The sequence below is a fragment of the Bombus pyrosoma genome, linkage group LG15, assembly GCF_014825855.1.
Source record: "Bombus pyrosoma isolate SC7728 linkage group LG15, ASM1482585v1, whole genome shotgun sequence".
NCBI lineage: Eukaryota > Metazoa > Arthropoda > Insecta > Hymenoptera > Apidae > Bombus > Bombus pyrosoma.
Window position 1 is genome coordinate 3,475,444 of NC_057784.1, and position 10,520 is coordinate 3,485,963.

A 10,520-nucleotide genomic window follows, 5' to 3' on the forward strand; every position below is an offset into this window, starting at 1 on the left:
ACAGCATCAATTGTTATCTTAAATATATGATCAGTGGTGAAAATGATTTCATCTGGATATTATGCGAGCTTTATGCATTTTTGCATCGTTAAATTTTCCATAAATACATAGAAGTTCGCAGCGGGAAACTGCAGGCGTCAGGCAATATGGATAAATACAGCTTAGGTATAATTGTATCATTTAATCACACTAATAGAGGAAAAACGAACGTTATGAGCGTTCAGTAAAATAATTATCTGCTAGTATTACACATTAGATTAAAAATTTCTTTTATGACACGGCAGGAATTATGTTTTGTTTCGCTTACATTTTATATAGTTATATAGTTACATGTATACTACTTAGGCTTTGCTTGGCTGTCCAATAAATTCCATTTATTTCTCTGTTATTTAGAAACTTGTAGTTTTGTAACGAACTGTTTCGTAAGATAAAATTCCAATTATCTGCACTTTCTTACGCACACGTTTTGGCTAAAGCTAATAATTTAGCCTCAACTCACCTGATATTTTCGTGTTGGCAATAAAACAACGTTAAAAGAACTGCAATGTAGCAATGGAAAGAAATACAAAATTGAAAGGAAAAACAAAGCTCATTGCTATTCGTGGCCACGTGTCTCGTAAATTCGACTGCTCTTGTAAATTTCGGTAAACCGGCGAAACGACTTTGACCGTATCAGAAGCTAACCACGTTCATTGTCCTAATCAATCTTTTTCCCTTCGTTAAATTTATTCTCTGGATCCTATTTTCCAAGTAGACACTGAGACTTGATCATTGCAGAGGAAAGAAGCTCGCTGATGATTCTTGCGTGGCACGAATCGTAACAAGATTCGAGGTTCAGTTACGTTCTTCGATATAGAGATTCCTTCCTGAAACCTGTTTTCGGTCATCTTCGAGCCAATTCTAATTTACTAACTTTAAAAACATCTCAAATTTGAACAAGATATGAAAATATTCTCACCGGCATACGCGTGATTTCTCGTTCTAATTTCATGTTAAACGTTTTCTCAAAACAGCATAGATGTTTTTTGTTTACTAAAATGAGAGCAACGTTGGAATATAAAAGTTCGAGGATCGCAACAGGCTCGAAGGATGACCAGAGAAATAGAAAAAAGAAGCGCATCAGAGTGTATCTCTTACAGGGGCTTCTACCTTGCTACAGTATCCGATGAAACCACGACAAATTCTATTATCGAAAGATTTTCGCATTAGCGATAGTATCTCCGATATTCCTTTTACGAAAGACAACCCAGAATTTATTTCCTCTTTCTCGTTCCGTCTCTGGTGGAAATGGATCGAAGAAGGGCTGGCGCCGTCGACCGGTGCCTCGTCACAGAGAAAAATATCGTGGAAATTTCGCGCGCCTCCGAGTTCCAACGATCCGTAAATTCGTTTCATTGTGATGGTCCTTATCGTGGAAATTATGCCGGTGGCGCACGCATTGTTCAGCCTCTCGGTCTCTGCTTTATATTCTTCGTTTTCGCCGTGATAATTACTATCCTGCTATGGCGATCTAGGAACTTTGCGACGCGATGAAATTTCACTTGTCCATTTTCCTCATTGTATCGAAAATAATTATTCGGACTCGAGAAACGAACAATACTTCACGTATTGAATTCGAATAGTTTGACCAATCTGAATGGAGCTTTACGGAACGAGATATCCAGGCGAAAGAATAGAGACGTACAAAACAACCAAGATAGAGCACGCTCTATAACAAACACTAAAAACGATTTCCTATCTAGATTCTATATCTTCAATTGCATTACTGAGAATCGCCGAACATGCGATACACGTTTTCGTAAAGGAACGATAGCTGAATCGAATAAAAAGCGTGGCTGACAATAACTCGGTGAATCCTTAGAACGAACAACAGAGAATCGCCGTTCGAAAGCCCAGTTCCTAAAGTCGTATCTATCGCATTTTGCGAATAACGTCCCCGTGCTTTTCCTTCGGATCTCAGTAAAACCATGAATTCGCATAAATATCCGCGCTCTAATCGCAATATTTAGTTCTTTGCAGTATCTCTCGGCATAGTTCTCTTGTATCGTGGAAGGAAAGTTCAGCTTGTACGTATCAAGAAGGCGAGTTTACATAAATGAAGAGAAGTTTTCCTGAAGTACACTCTCCCTCCATATTAGGTAGTACGTCAGGTTTCTCTAGCTTCTGGCGATGAAACGAGGGACGCGAAATTTTTCATACAAACGTTCGTGAAAAATTCGATCGAACGTGTAAATGTCGCGAATGATAGCATCGGCTGCGAGAGCAGATAAGCCGGGTAGCAGACTCGTGAACGTGTCTCGTACCGTTTTGCATCGGAACGTGAGTAAGGACACAACGATTTGCGTGGCGCTTATCGGTAAACGGGGGTTATTTATCGCCACTTGGTATCTACGTGTGTACGCAGACGTCACGTAGCTATGTGCATGTCAGCTAAGAGATGCGTTAGAGCGAAGCGTACTCGAGGACCAGCCGAGATGTTGCCCGAAAATAGAGAACGCCCGGTTATTTCGGGCTGTGTTGTTTCAAGGTGAAAGGCCGGCTTCGTGAGTATCGCTTGTGCTCTCTTTCCTGGAGCACATACACTCCGGTTCGCCTTGCCCTCGCCCTCAACTCTCTCAGTCATTTGTCAACGAAAGAATAAACGAGAGGAGATACGTGTCTGGAGGAAGGGCGCTTATAGAAAATTCGATTAAATGTCACGATGGTTTCTGTATCGACAAACGCTCTACTTACACTCGCAATTTGCCCCGCGTCTTTCGAGATATTTTCAATCGCGTTACTAAATCCTCCGGTATCACTAAAATGAGATGAACTTCATCGACTATCAACGTAAGAATGATTTACTTAATGGCTGCTGAGAGGATTTCTACATAATCTTATTGTCTAACGAGGCGTATTTTTAATCAGATTCTTCATCTCGTTTCCATGGTTGTATTAGGTTGTCCGAAATGTTTCTTTCGTTTTATAAGGAAATAATAGACGCACAATGTTTTTTGTTTTACATTAATTTATTATATAATAATAGAAATAGAAGGAAATGGATCATACCTAATTCAATAAAATAATATAAAACAGAAATTGTTGCTCATCTGTTATCACCTTATGAAACGGAAGAAACATTTCAGACAACCTAATGTATCTCGTTTTCAACTATTTGAATATACATATATTTGTATATACTCGAACTTAATTAATCAAATGCTACGACAAATGCAACAAGTATTTTTCGTAGCCAATATTTCGTAGATAATATTGTCAGACGAAGGTGCGCACATGTGACCGTAATATTTTGTACAAATTAAATGTCACGATGCAATATATTTGAATCTACCGCGGCAACCAGAGCAAAATATATGAAATTCGCGTGGCAGTTAACGCGTTAAGGATCAACGTTGCATCGATGCAACGTTTCATTTAGCATTTCTCCGCGATTACTTTACATTAGCCATACGAGCAGATTGCAAAGCCAATTAGCGTAATTGCAATTTTTACCATCGCGTTACTGTTTGAACCGATGCGTTCATTGTTTCGTTCAACCTTTTTTTCCCCGTGTTTGCGATCGCGACTCCACTGTATTGTCCTGTAACGAGAGCTAATTTCGCTGAGAGAGATCGATAGGCCGATTAGAACGATCGCTGATTGGAATAAACCGGTATTTCCCATCCCACAGGGAGGCGAAAGTCAACGTCGTGTAGATGCGATAAATTGCCACTACATGTAAATTAACGTCGTTGTTGATAATAGAGAAACGACGTGGAATAAGAAGGAACGACGAAGAATAAAAAAAAGGATTACGAACAAAGGTTCTCGGCGACCAAGGACCGGATACTTTACCCGAGGGAAGGGACGCCGTCGTCCGTAATCCGTTAACGTCGCGTCGTCGCGTCGTCGCGTCGTCCAGTAACATTCTATGAATTTATGAAAGTTCGAACGCGCAGAGTTCACGGAAATTCGATTATATCCGCGTAAACTCTACAGCGGTGAACTTTCATCCAGTACGTCGACATTATCTCGAGTAGCTTGATCATTACGTTACCTGAGACCTTTCGCACAACTGAATTAATCTTATTAACGAAACTTTACGAATCCGTGCCTGTCCACCAGATTACACCTTCAGAACGAAGGAAATTGAAATTTTCATCGGCATGTTTCTTTTCGTCCCACCTTTGTTTCCCTTCGTTCGATTTAAAATATGTATCGAGTCATTATAACAGCTTGTGGAAGATACCTTGGAAGGTACAAAATATAGGGAACTTCAAATAGATCAATACACGTACCTATATGTATGTATCGCAATGCACAGAATGCATGTAACCTGCAAAAATATGTATAACATCCAAAGTAGAATCCTCGTTACGTTTACTATCTAACAGACGAAACAAGACTTCTGTGTAAGTATCATTTCTTTAATTGTATTCGTAAAAATATGAGTTTGCACAGATATCCGCAGTCTAATTATTACGATATCCTACAGACTCGTTAACACTGGAACTACCGATAGTTAACGCGAAGCTATTTCTATCAAAACCAGTCAAAAGGACTGGTCTTTTAAAAAAATACCTAATAATAGAATACCTTTATATTTATTGATTTATTACTTTCTTACGGAAGGAATTCCATGTTATGTGATATATTTTTGGTATTATTAATCCATCTGAGACCATGATCCCTCAACGAGGATTGACAAATTTATAAAATTGTAGAACCAGTCATTTTGACTGCTGTGGTAGTTCTAGTGTTAATTGTATACAAGGGAGCGTCAGAAATGTATGGCTCTAATAGTCAATCAGTTTCCTGCTAGCAATAAGTCTTAAGAACAGAGGAACAAGTAACTTAACGGGATTAAAAGACACAATGGGAGTAAAGTACACGTGGAAGCACACTTCCGTGCGGAACATTTGTATGAGAAACTGGCGCCTGTGTCGCGAGCAGACGTTGAAGAGGCTCGTGTTAACGTTTACAGGAAGCGTCTTCCGTTTCCCAACTGCCCACGTATCGACCCGTTTATCGTCGACCGAATGGAGAATCGTTGGAAGGAATTCTGAATCGCAGGAAGGTGGACAACGAGCCGTGAAACCGCGGTACAATTAGCGAACTATTCGATTACCGAGAATCGTAGGCGTTCTATCGAGAAACGATACGCGTTCCAAGGGACTTTCGTCGGTTCAACCAAAATTCCAGCTTCCTTTCGATCGACAGCGTCGCTATTTTCTCACTGTGTCACAGGGACAACGAACCGCAGGATGAGACGATTGTTCTCTCTGGTAGCCTGCGAAACAATCGGTGCAATTCCTCTAAAGAAAGGTTTCTACGAATAAAATCTTTCGAGTTGGACAACGTTCCGTCGCGACTGTTCCATAGCGGTAGACGAAGCTCGTCGGGTTTATGCATAAAATTTGGAGCACATCGTGGTATATCGGAAAAAGTACAACTCGAAGAAAAAGTTTCTGCCGGCAAGTTGGCCGACAGCCATTCCCATTTTGCTATAACGAGGCAATGTGTTAAGAAAGTGCAGAAGCGTAAATTGGTGATGTAAAATTCAAATGGATATCGTGTTGAAGTAGCGACGTGTTAATGAAAGACGTGTTTAGAGGGGCAGGGCCGTATCTCTGAGCTCGTGAAAGAATGGAATTTTTTCAGCAATTTATTACGGAGCAACTATCGGATGATTACGGATTGATCTCATTCCTTTTTTATCGCAACAGGGATATGTCGTTTATTATCTAAAAAAAGAAAGTGGCGAACTTATACGTAAGCGTATGAAAGAAGGGACTTTTTCGAGGAATTTATTCCGGAGGAATTACTCCGTGAATTGATTTCGTTCTTTTTTTATCGTAAAAGGGATACATCCTATGTCATTTTTCAAAGTTTGCAAGCTGATACGTAAACGGATATTGCTAGGAAATTCTGAAATTAAAAGGATGATAGGTACCTTTAAACGTTGAAATACGTGACTAAATCCAAATTCTGAAAATCTTGATTTACGCCATTACGATCTACGCTCCGTCATGGAATCCTTTTATACTTTTCTCGAACTTAAGACATCTGTCAACAGACGGCGGATTTTTATGCATTCGTGGCAATGCGCGTAATATGCAAATTGTATAAAATATTCAAAATGAATATTCAAAATCGTTCGAAATTGTTTAATAGGTAAAACAATTTTCCACCTAAGCTCCATTTCCATAAAATATATTTACAAAAATACGAATTTGCATAGATATCCATAGTCTATTTATTGAATGTAAAAAACACGATCGAATCTGAAACGATTAAAAAGGAACGCAGCAGAGTTAAACACTGAAGACCATCTTTGAGATTCTCACGGTTGAGGATCTATGAAAACGCGATTCTCGATATCGTTTTATCGAAACACCGGAGAAATTGAAAAGCCCCCGAGCACCTGTCCTTGCCACAGCGAAAGCTTGGTTTTCGCGCGATTTCTAAATATTTCCGAGACACCTGTTTCCATCAGCCGTGCTTGCAAAGAGAGACGAGCTCGATCGACCGGTTGGAAACGCAGAGCCAAAGAAACGGCTATCTCTACGGAGAAGAACCTTACGGAGTAGGTCAACTACGAGGAAATACACCGGATGGATAACGCGGGGAGATTTAACTAGACATCAGATCGGAATATCTCGTCTCGTTTTCGTACGATTCGCGAATTTTTCGTCTCGAGGAAACACACAGATAGCAAAACGTGAAACATGGCAACTCGTGCAAACTCGTAGTTTCATATCTCGATAACGATCGCGACGACGGTGCGTCTACTTTCGTAATGGTCGATTGGAACGTTGAACGATCGGCAATCATCGTCGCAGCTGGAGCCCTGACAAAATAACGAACGACGTGGTTTCACTTACGAGCTCGATCCAGGATCGTGTACACCTTAATTGTAAGAATTGGCACATTGGTCGATTTGTAGCGACAGTGTTTGAATTTAATCAAAGTGTTACAAATTAATATTGATTCACAACGGCGTAGAAAAGTTATCAGACGGATACTTTATAAATTATATTCGAAAAGCTAGAAATTAAATTGAGCTGATATTGGGTGGAAGAGCATGGCGACTAAAGGAAAACAATGTAACGAACAATCGCTACTATGTCGTCGTACGATATTGGTTAAAATTGTTTAGAGTATCGCTTTCAAGATAAGAAACCTATTTGGACGATATTCGCATACCACTGTATATGGCTATCACGTTATGCGTCTTTTATGAAAATTCTTGAATTTATCATTTGAAAGAAGGAACTTACAATTACTGAAACTTATTTAGATCAATAATATCGGTGCTAATAGTTGAGCGTTGAGATGTGTTCGCGCGATACTATATTTCTCTTTTGTGAAACGCAATGTCTTGAACAGTTAAGCGGTTGACCGGCATGTGCCACCGATAACTGGTTCCGATTAACCTCCACCCCTGCCGCAACAGGATGTGTGCAACAGGATGCAAAAGGTGTTGAAACGGCCGAAAGAGATACCGTAGAGAAGGCTGGTTGTTGCAATTTATAGCGACCCACCGCCGGATTGTTTGTTTCCCAAACGTTGCAGAAAGTTTCAAAGTGGCTGGGGAGGGTACTAAATATAAAACGCGTGCAACAATGCAAGTGCAACCTCGATGGCCTGCGAGCGGCATCATAATGTAGATCGCCTTAACAATGTGTAATCGATGATACGCGTTCCCCGGGACGCGAGATCGCTCGGCGAACACTCGGAGAAAGGAACGGTTCAATGAACCATTCGATGCTTTGTTACACGAAGAATTTTTTTTTTTCTCTCCCTTGGCAAAATCGATACAAATTATAGGTTGCGTAATGTCATTGAAATTAAAAATAACGTTTCCTTTGTGCGTAGCTCTGCGAATCGACCGGTTGTCACGCCCAGGAGATGATGGAAAAGAAAAGATGGAAGGAAGAACAAAACGGTAGAGGAAATAATTGTGTACGACATTCGCACGCCCTCGATCTGTCGTATTCGTATTCAGCGATAAATTGCACGACATAAATTGATAGGTAAAAACACGACGAAAATCGTGGAACATTAGTGGCGGGTTCAGGTACGTGGCAAATAAAGTCACGTCGCAGTTTATTTTTAAAAATTAACACGCAACGAACAGATTGGCGCCTGTAAGTATTATTCAGTATCGTAGCAGCGTGTTTTCTTAATTAAATATAAACGAGATAAGGAAGATTCCTCCAGACCGGATAGACCATCGTGATCAATTCCAGAAATAATATTAAAAAACCAATTAATACCGACCAATCGTGTATTTAATCTTAATATACCATTGATAAGGTTTTAATTAGAATTTCATATGAAAAATCTAAAAGAAAACAAGTATAACACTACGAACCGCTAGTTTACCATTAGTTCGATAATTTACATACTTTGATAACATTCATATGTGATTAATATTAATACACGAAGAGTCCACTGCGTTCGATGATTCGTTATCATTACTTCGATAAGCGTTCGTTCAAAACAGCTGCGAATAATTATTCGAACCCTATGAAGAGAACTCTAGATACTGAATTTGATCCGTATCTATGAAAGCTTATTCGATTTGATTCTATCGCCGGCAAATACTATCCATAGGGACTTTGGATCAACGAGTCAGCAGGTTTGACATTCAATAACAATACTACGCCAGCGACTTAAATTCCGTTTAGTCGATTAAAGAAATTGTATCGTCCTATGTGACCGTATATTCGCACGTGTGCACCAAGTATTACGATCGCGTGTTTCAGTTCCTTTCTATATCTATGTATCATAATCACGCGAGATTCTCGAACAAAGATATATCTTTTCTGCACTGGTCAGCGGAAGAAACGCATGGCTGCACTCTTAGAAAACATCGATGTATGGCATCGAATATAGTTTTCGCAATCTCGGCCGATGTAGTAATCCTCTGTAAGCAAAGGAACATCCTCTTTAAGCCAAAATGTAATATCACGAAACGTAGGAAAGAGGGTAGAACACTTCAAGCGGCAGGATTAAAATTATTGCCACCATGGACCGAACAACACTCTCGTGTTTGGTTTTGGACGAAAGCACCACCCTTTTACACGATTTATCGTTTACGACCGTGCAGATGCGTTCACGTTCGCCAAATGTGAATGGCTCCTTATCTCGATAAATCCCGCTGACTAAGAAGCACACATCGCATGTCGATCTTATTTTAACAAAATGGAATAATCGGGCCGCTCATTTGCCAAATCGATTAACTCCACGAAGCAAACAATAGAGAAAATTGACGAAACTATATACGATAAACTGATGAAATCATGTGCGATAGGCAGCAATCAAGCGCTTTGGTATAAAAATTTGAAAAATTTTAAAAAGTGGGGTTAACCAATTTGGCCTGTGAGCACCTGGTTCGGTGGTCATAATAATTGAAATCGAAGATAATTTCTGGCCATAGATTAGGTCTATCCGCGTGTCAGATAACTAAGATATAAGATGCGCAAGCGCATCTTCAACATTCGCGAATTTTTGTGCGTTAGCCTCGAAGTAATATTAAGAAATTTGTACAATGGAATGAACTCTTGATATCGATAGACTCGAAGAAAAGAAGTTTGCCAATCGATCGAGCAAGAGCATATAGCGATGCCGAAATTAGTGTGAGTGGGACCGAAATCGAAAGAACTATAACATTGGCACGGTTCATCGATTTCATCACCGGAAAAAAAGGGACAATAATTATGCAACGAAAATAACGATGCACTGTAAGCGGCGAACGCAATTGGCAGTCCGTTTCGAGCGATCGATGATCCGAGAAATTGAAATCGATTCGTGTAGAAAGGAGCTATCAATCGCAAATAATTCTCTTTCGATGCAATGCCAATTCGAATCCTTATTTGGCACTTACCAAAACAGTTGTATGCCATCGGAAAGATCGATGTATTTCACACGTACGAGTAGATTTGATTAAAAAGCTCTGAACCAACATCCCACATGCGTACGATAATATCATAAAACAAAATTGACAATCCAAAATATAAATCGCGAAATTTTGTCCAGTCGTTTGGATTTTCAATTGGTTACTAGGAAATTGAATGCTCACTTACGATAGACAGGAAGTGAGGACGGTGGGGCGACCAGACGCCTCGGTGAACGACACCAGGACCAAAGAAAACAGGTGCAACGTCGAGTTGAATGTGCAAACGTAACAACGGCGTGCACTTTCGATGAACGTAGTGGGCAATGCCACGATTGTAACAACGCGTTGTCACGACCACTCTAAAACACGAGGGCCAATAGGTTTCTGTACGTACGCACGCACGCAAGCACGTTCGAATGCACGGACACTCGTGCGAACTGTTCCTTAAGGAACGAGCGTAGATACACACGCGGACAGCGTACACACATCACCGCCTGATCGTACACACACTACGTACCGTGGTAGCGACCGCTGACCGATGACAGCCATCCGACACTGTCTTACGCCAACTGGTGTTTACTACTGAAACGCTCTGTCGTCCCTCGAGCCGTCCCGACGGCTCGGGACGAGGAACACA

The 10,520-nt window shown here is 40.5% G+C and overlaps 1 protein-coding gene across 1 annotated transcript in view; it reads right to left on the bottom strand.

Moving 5' to 3' along the window:
• Positions 1-10,438, bottom strand: part of LOC122575724 (protein phosphatase PP2A 55 kDa regulatory subunit) — a 42,888-nt gene extending 32,450 nt beyond the window's left edge. The window contains exon 1 of the mRNA XM_043745068.1: positions 10,071-10,438. The gene's annotated coding sequence lies outside the window, so the exon portion shown is untranslated. The remainder of the gene's footprint in view (positions 1-10,070) is intronic.
• Positions 10,439-10,520: the final 82 nt, after the last annotated feature.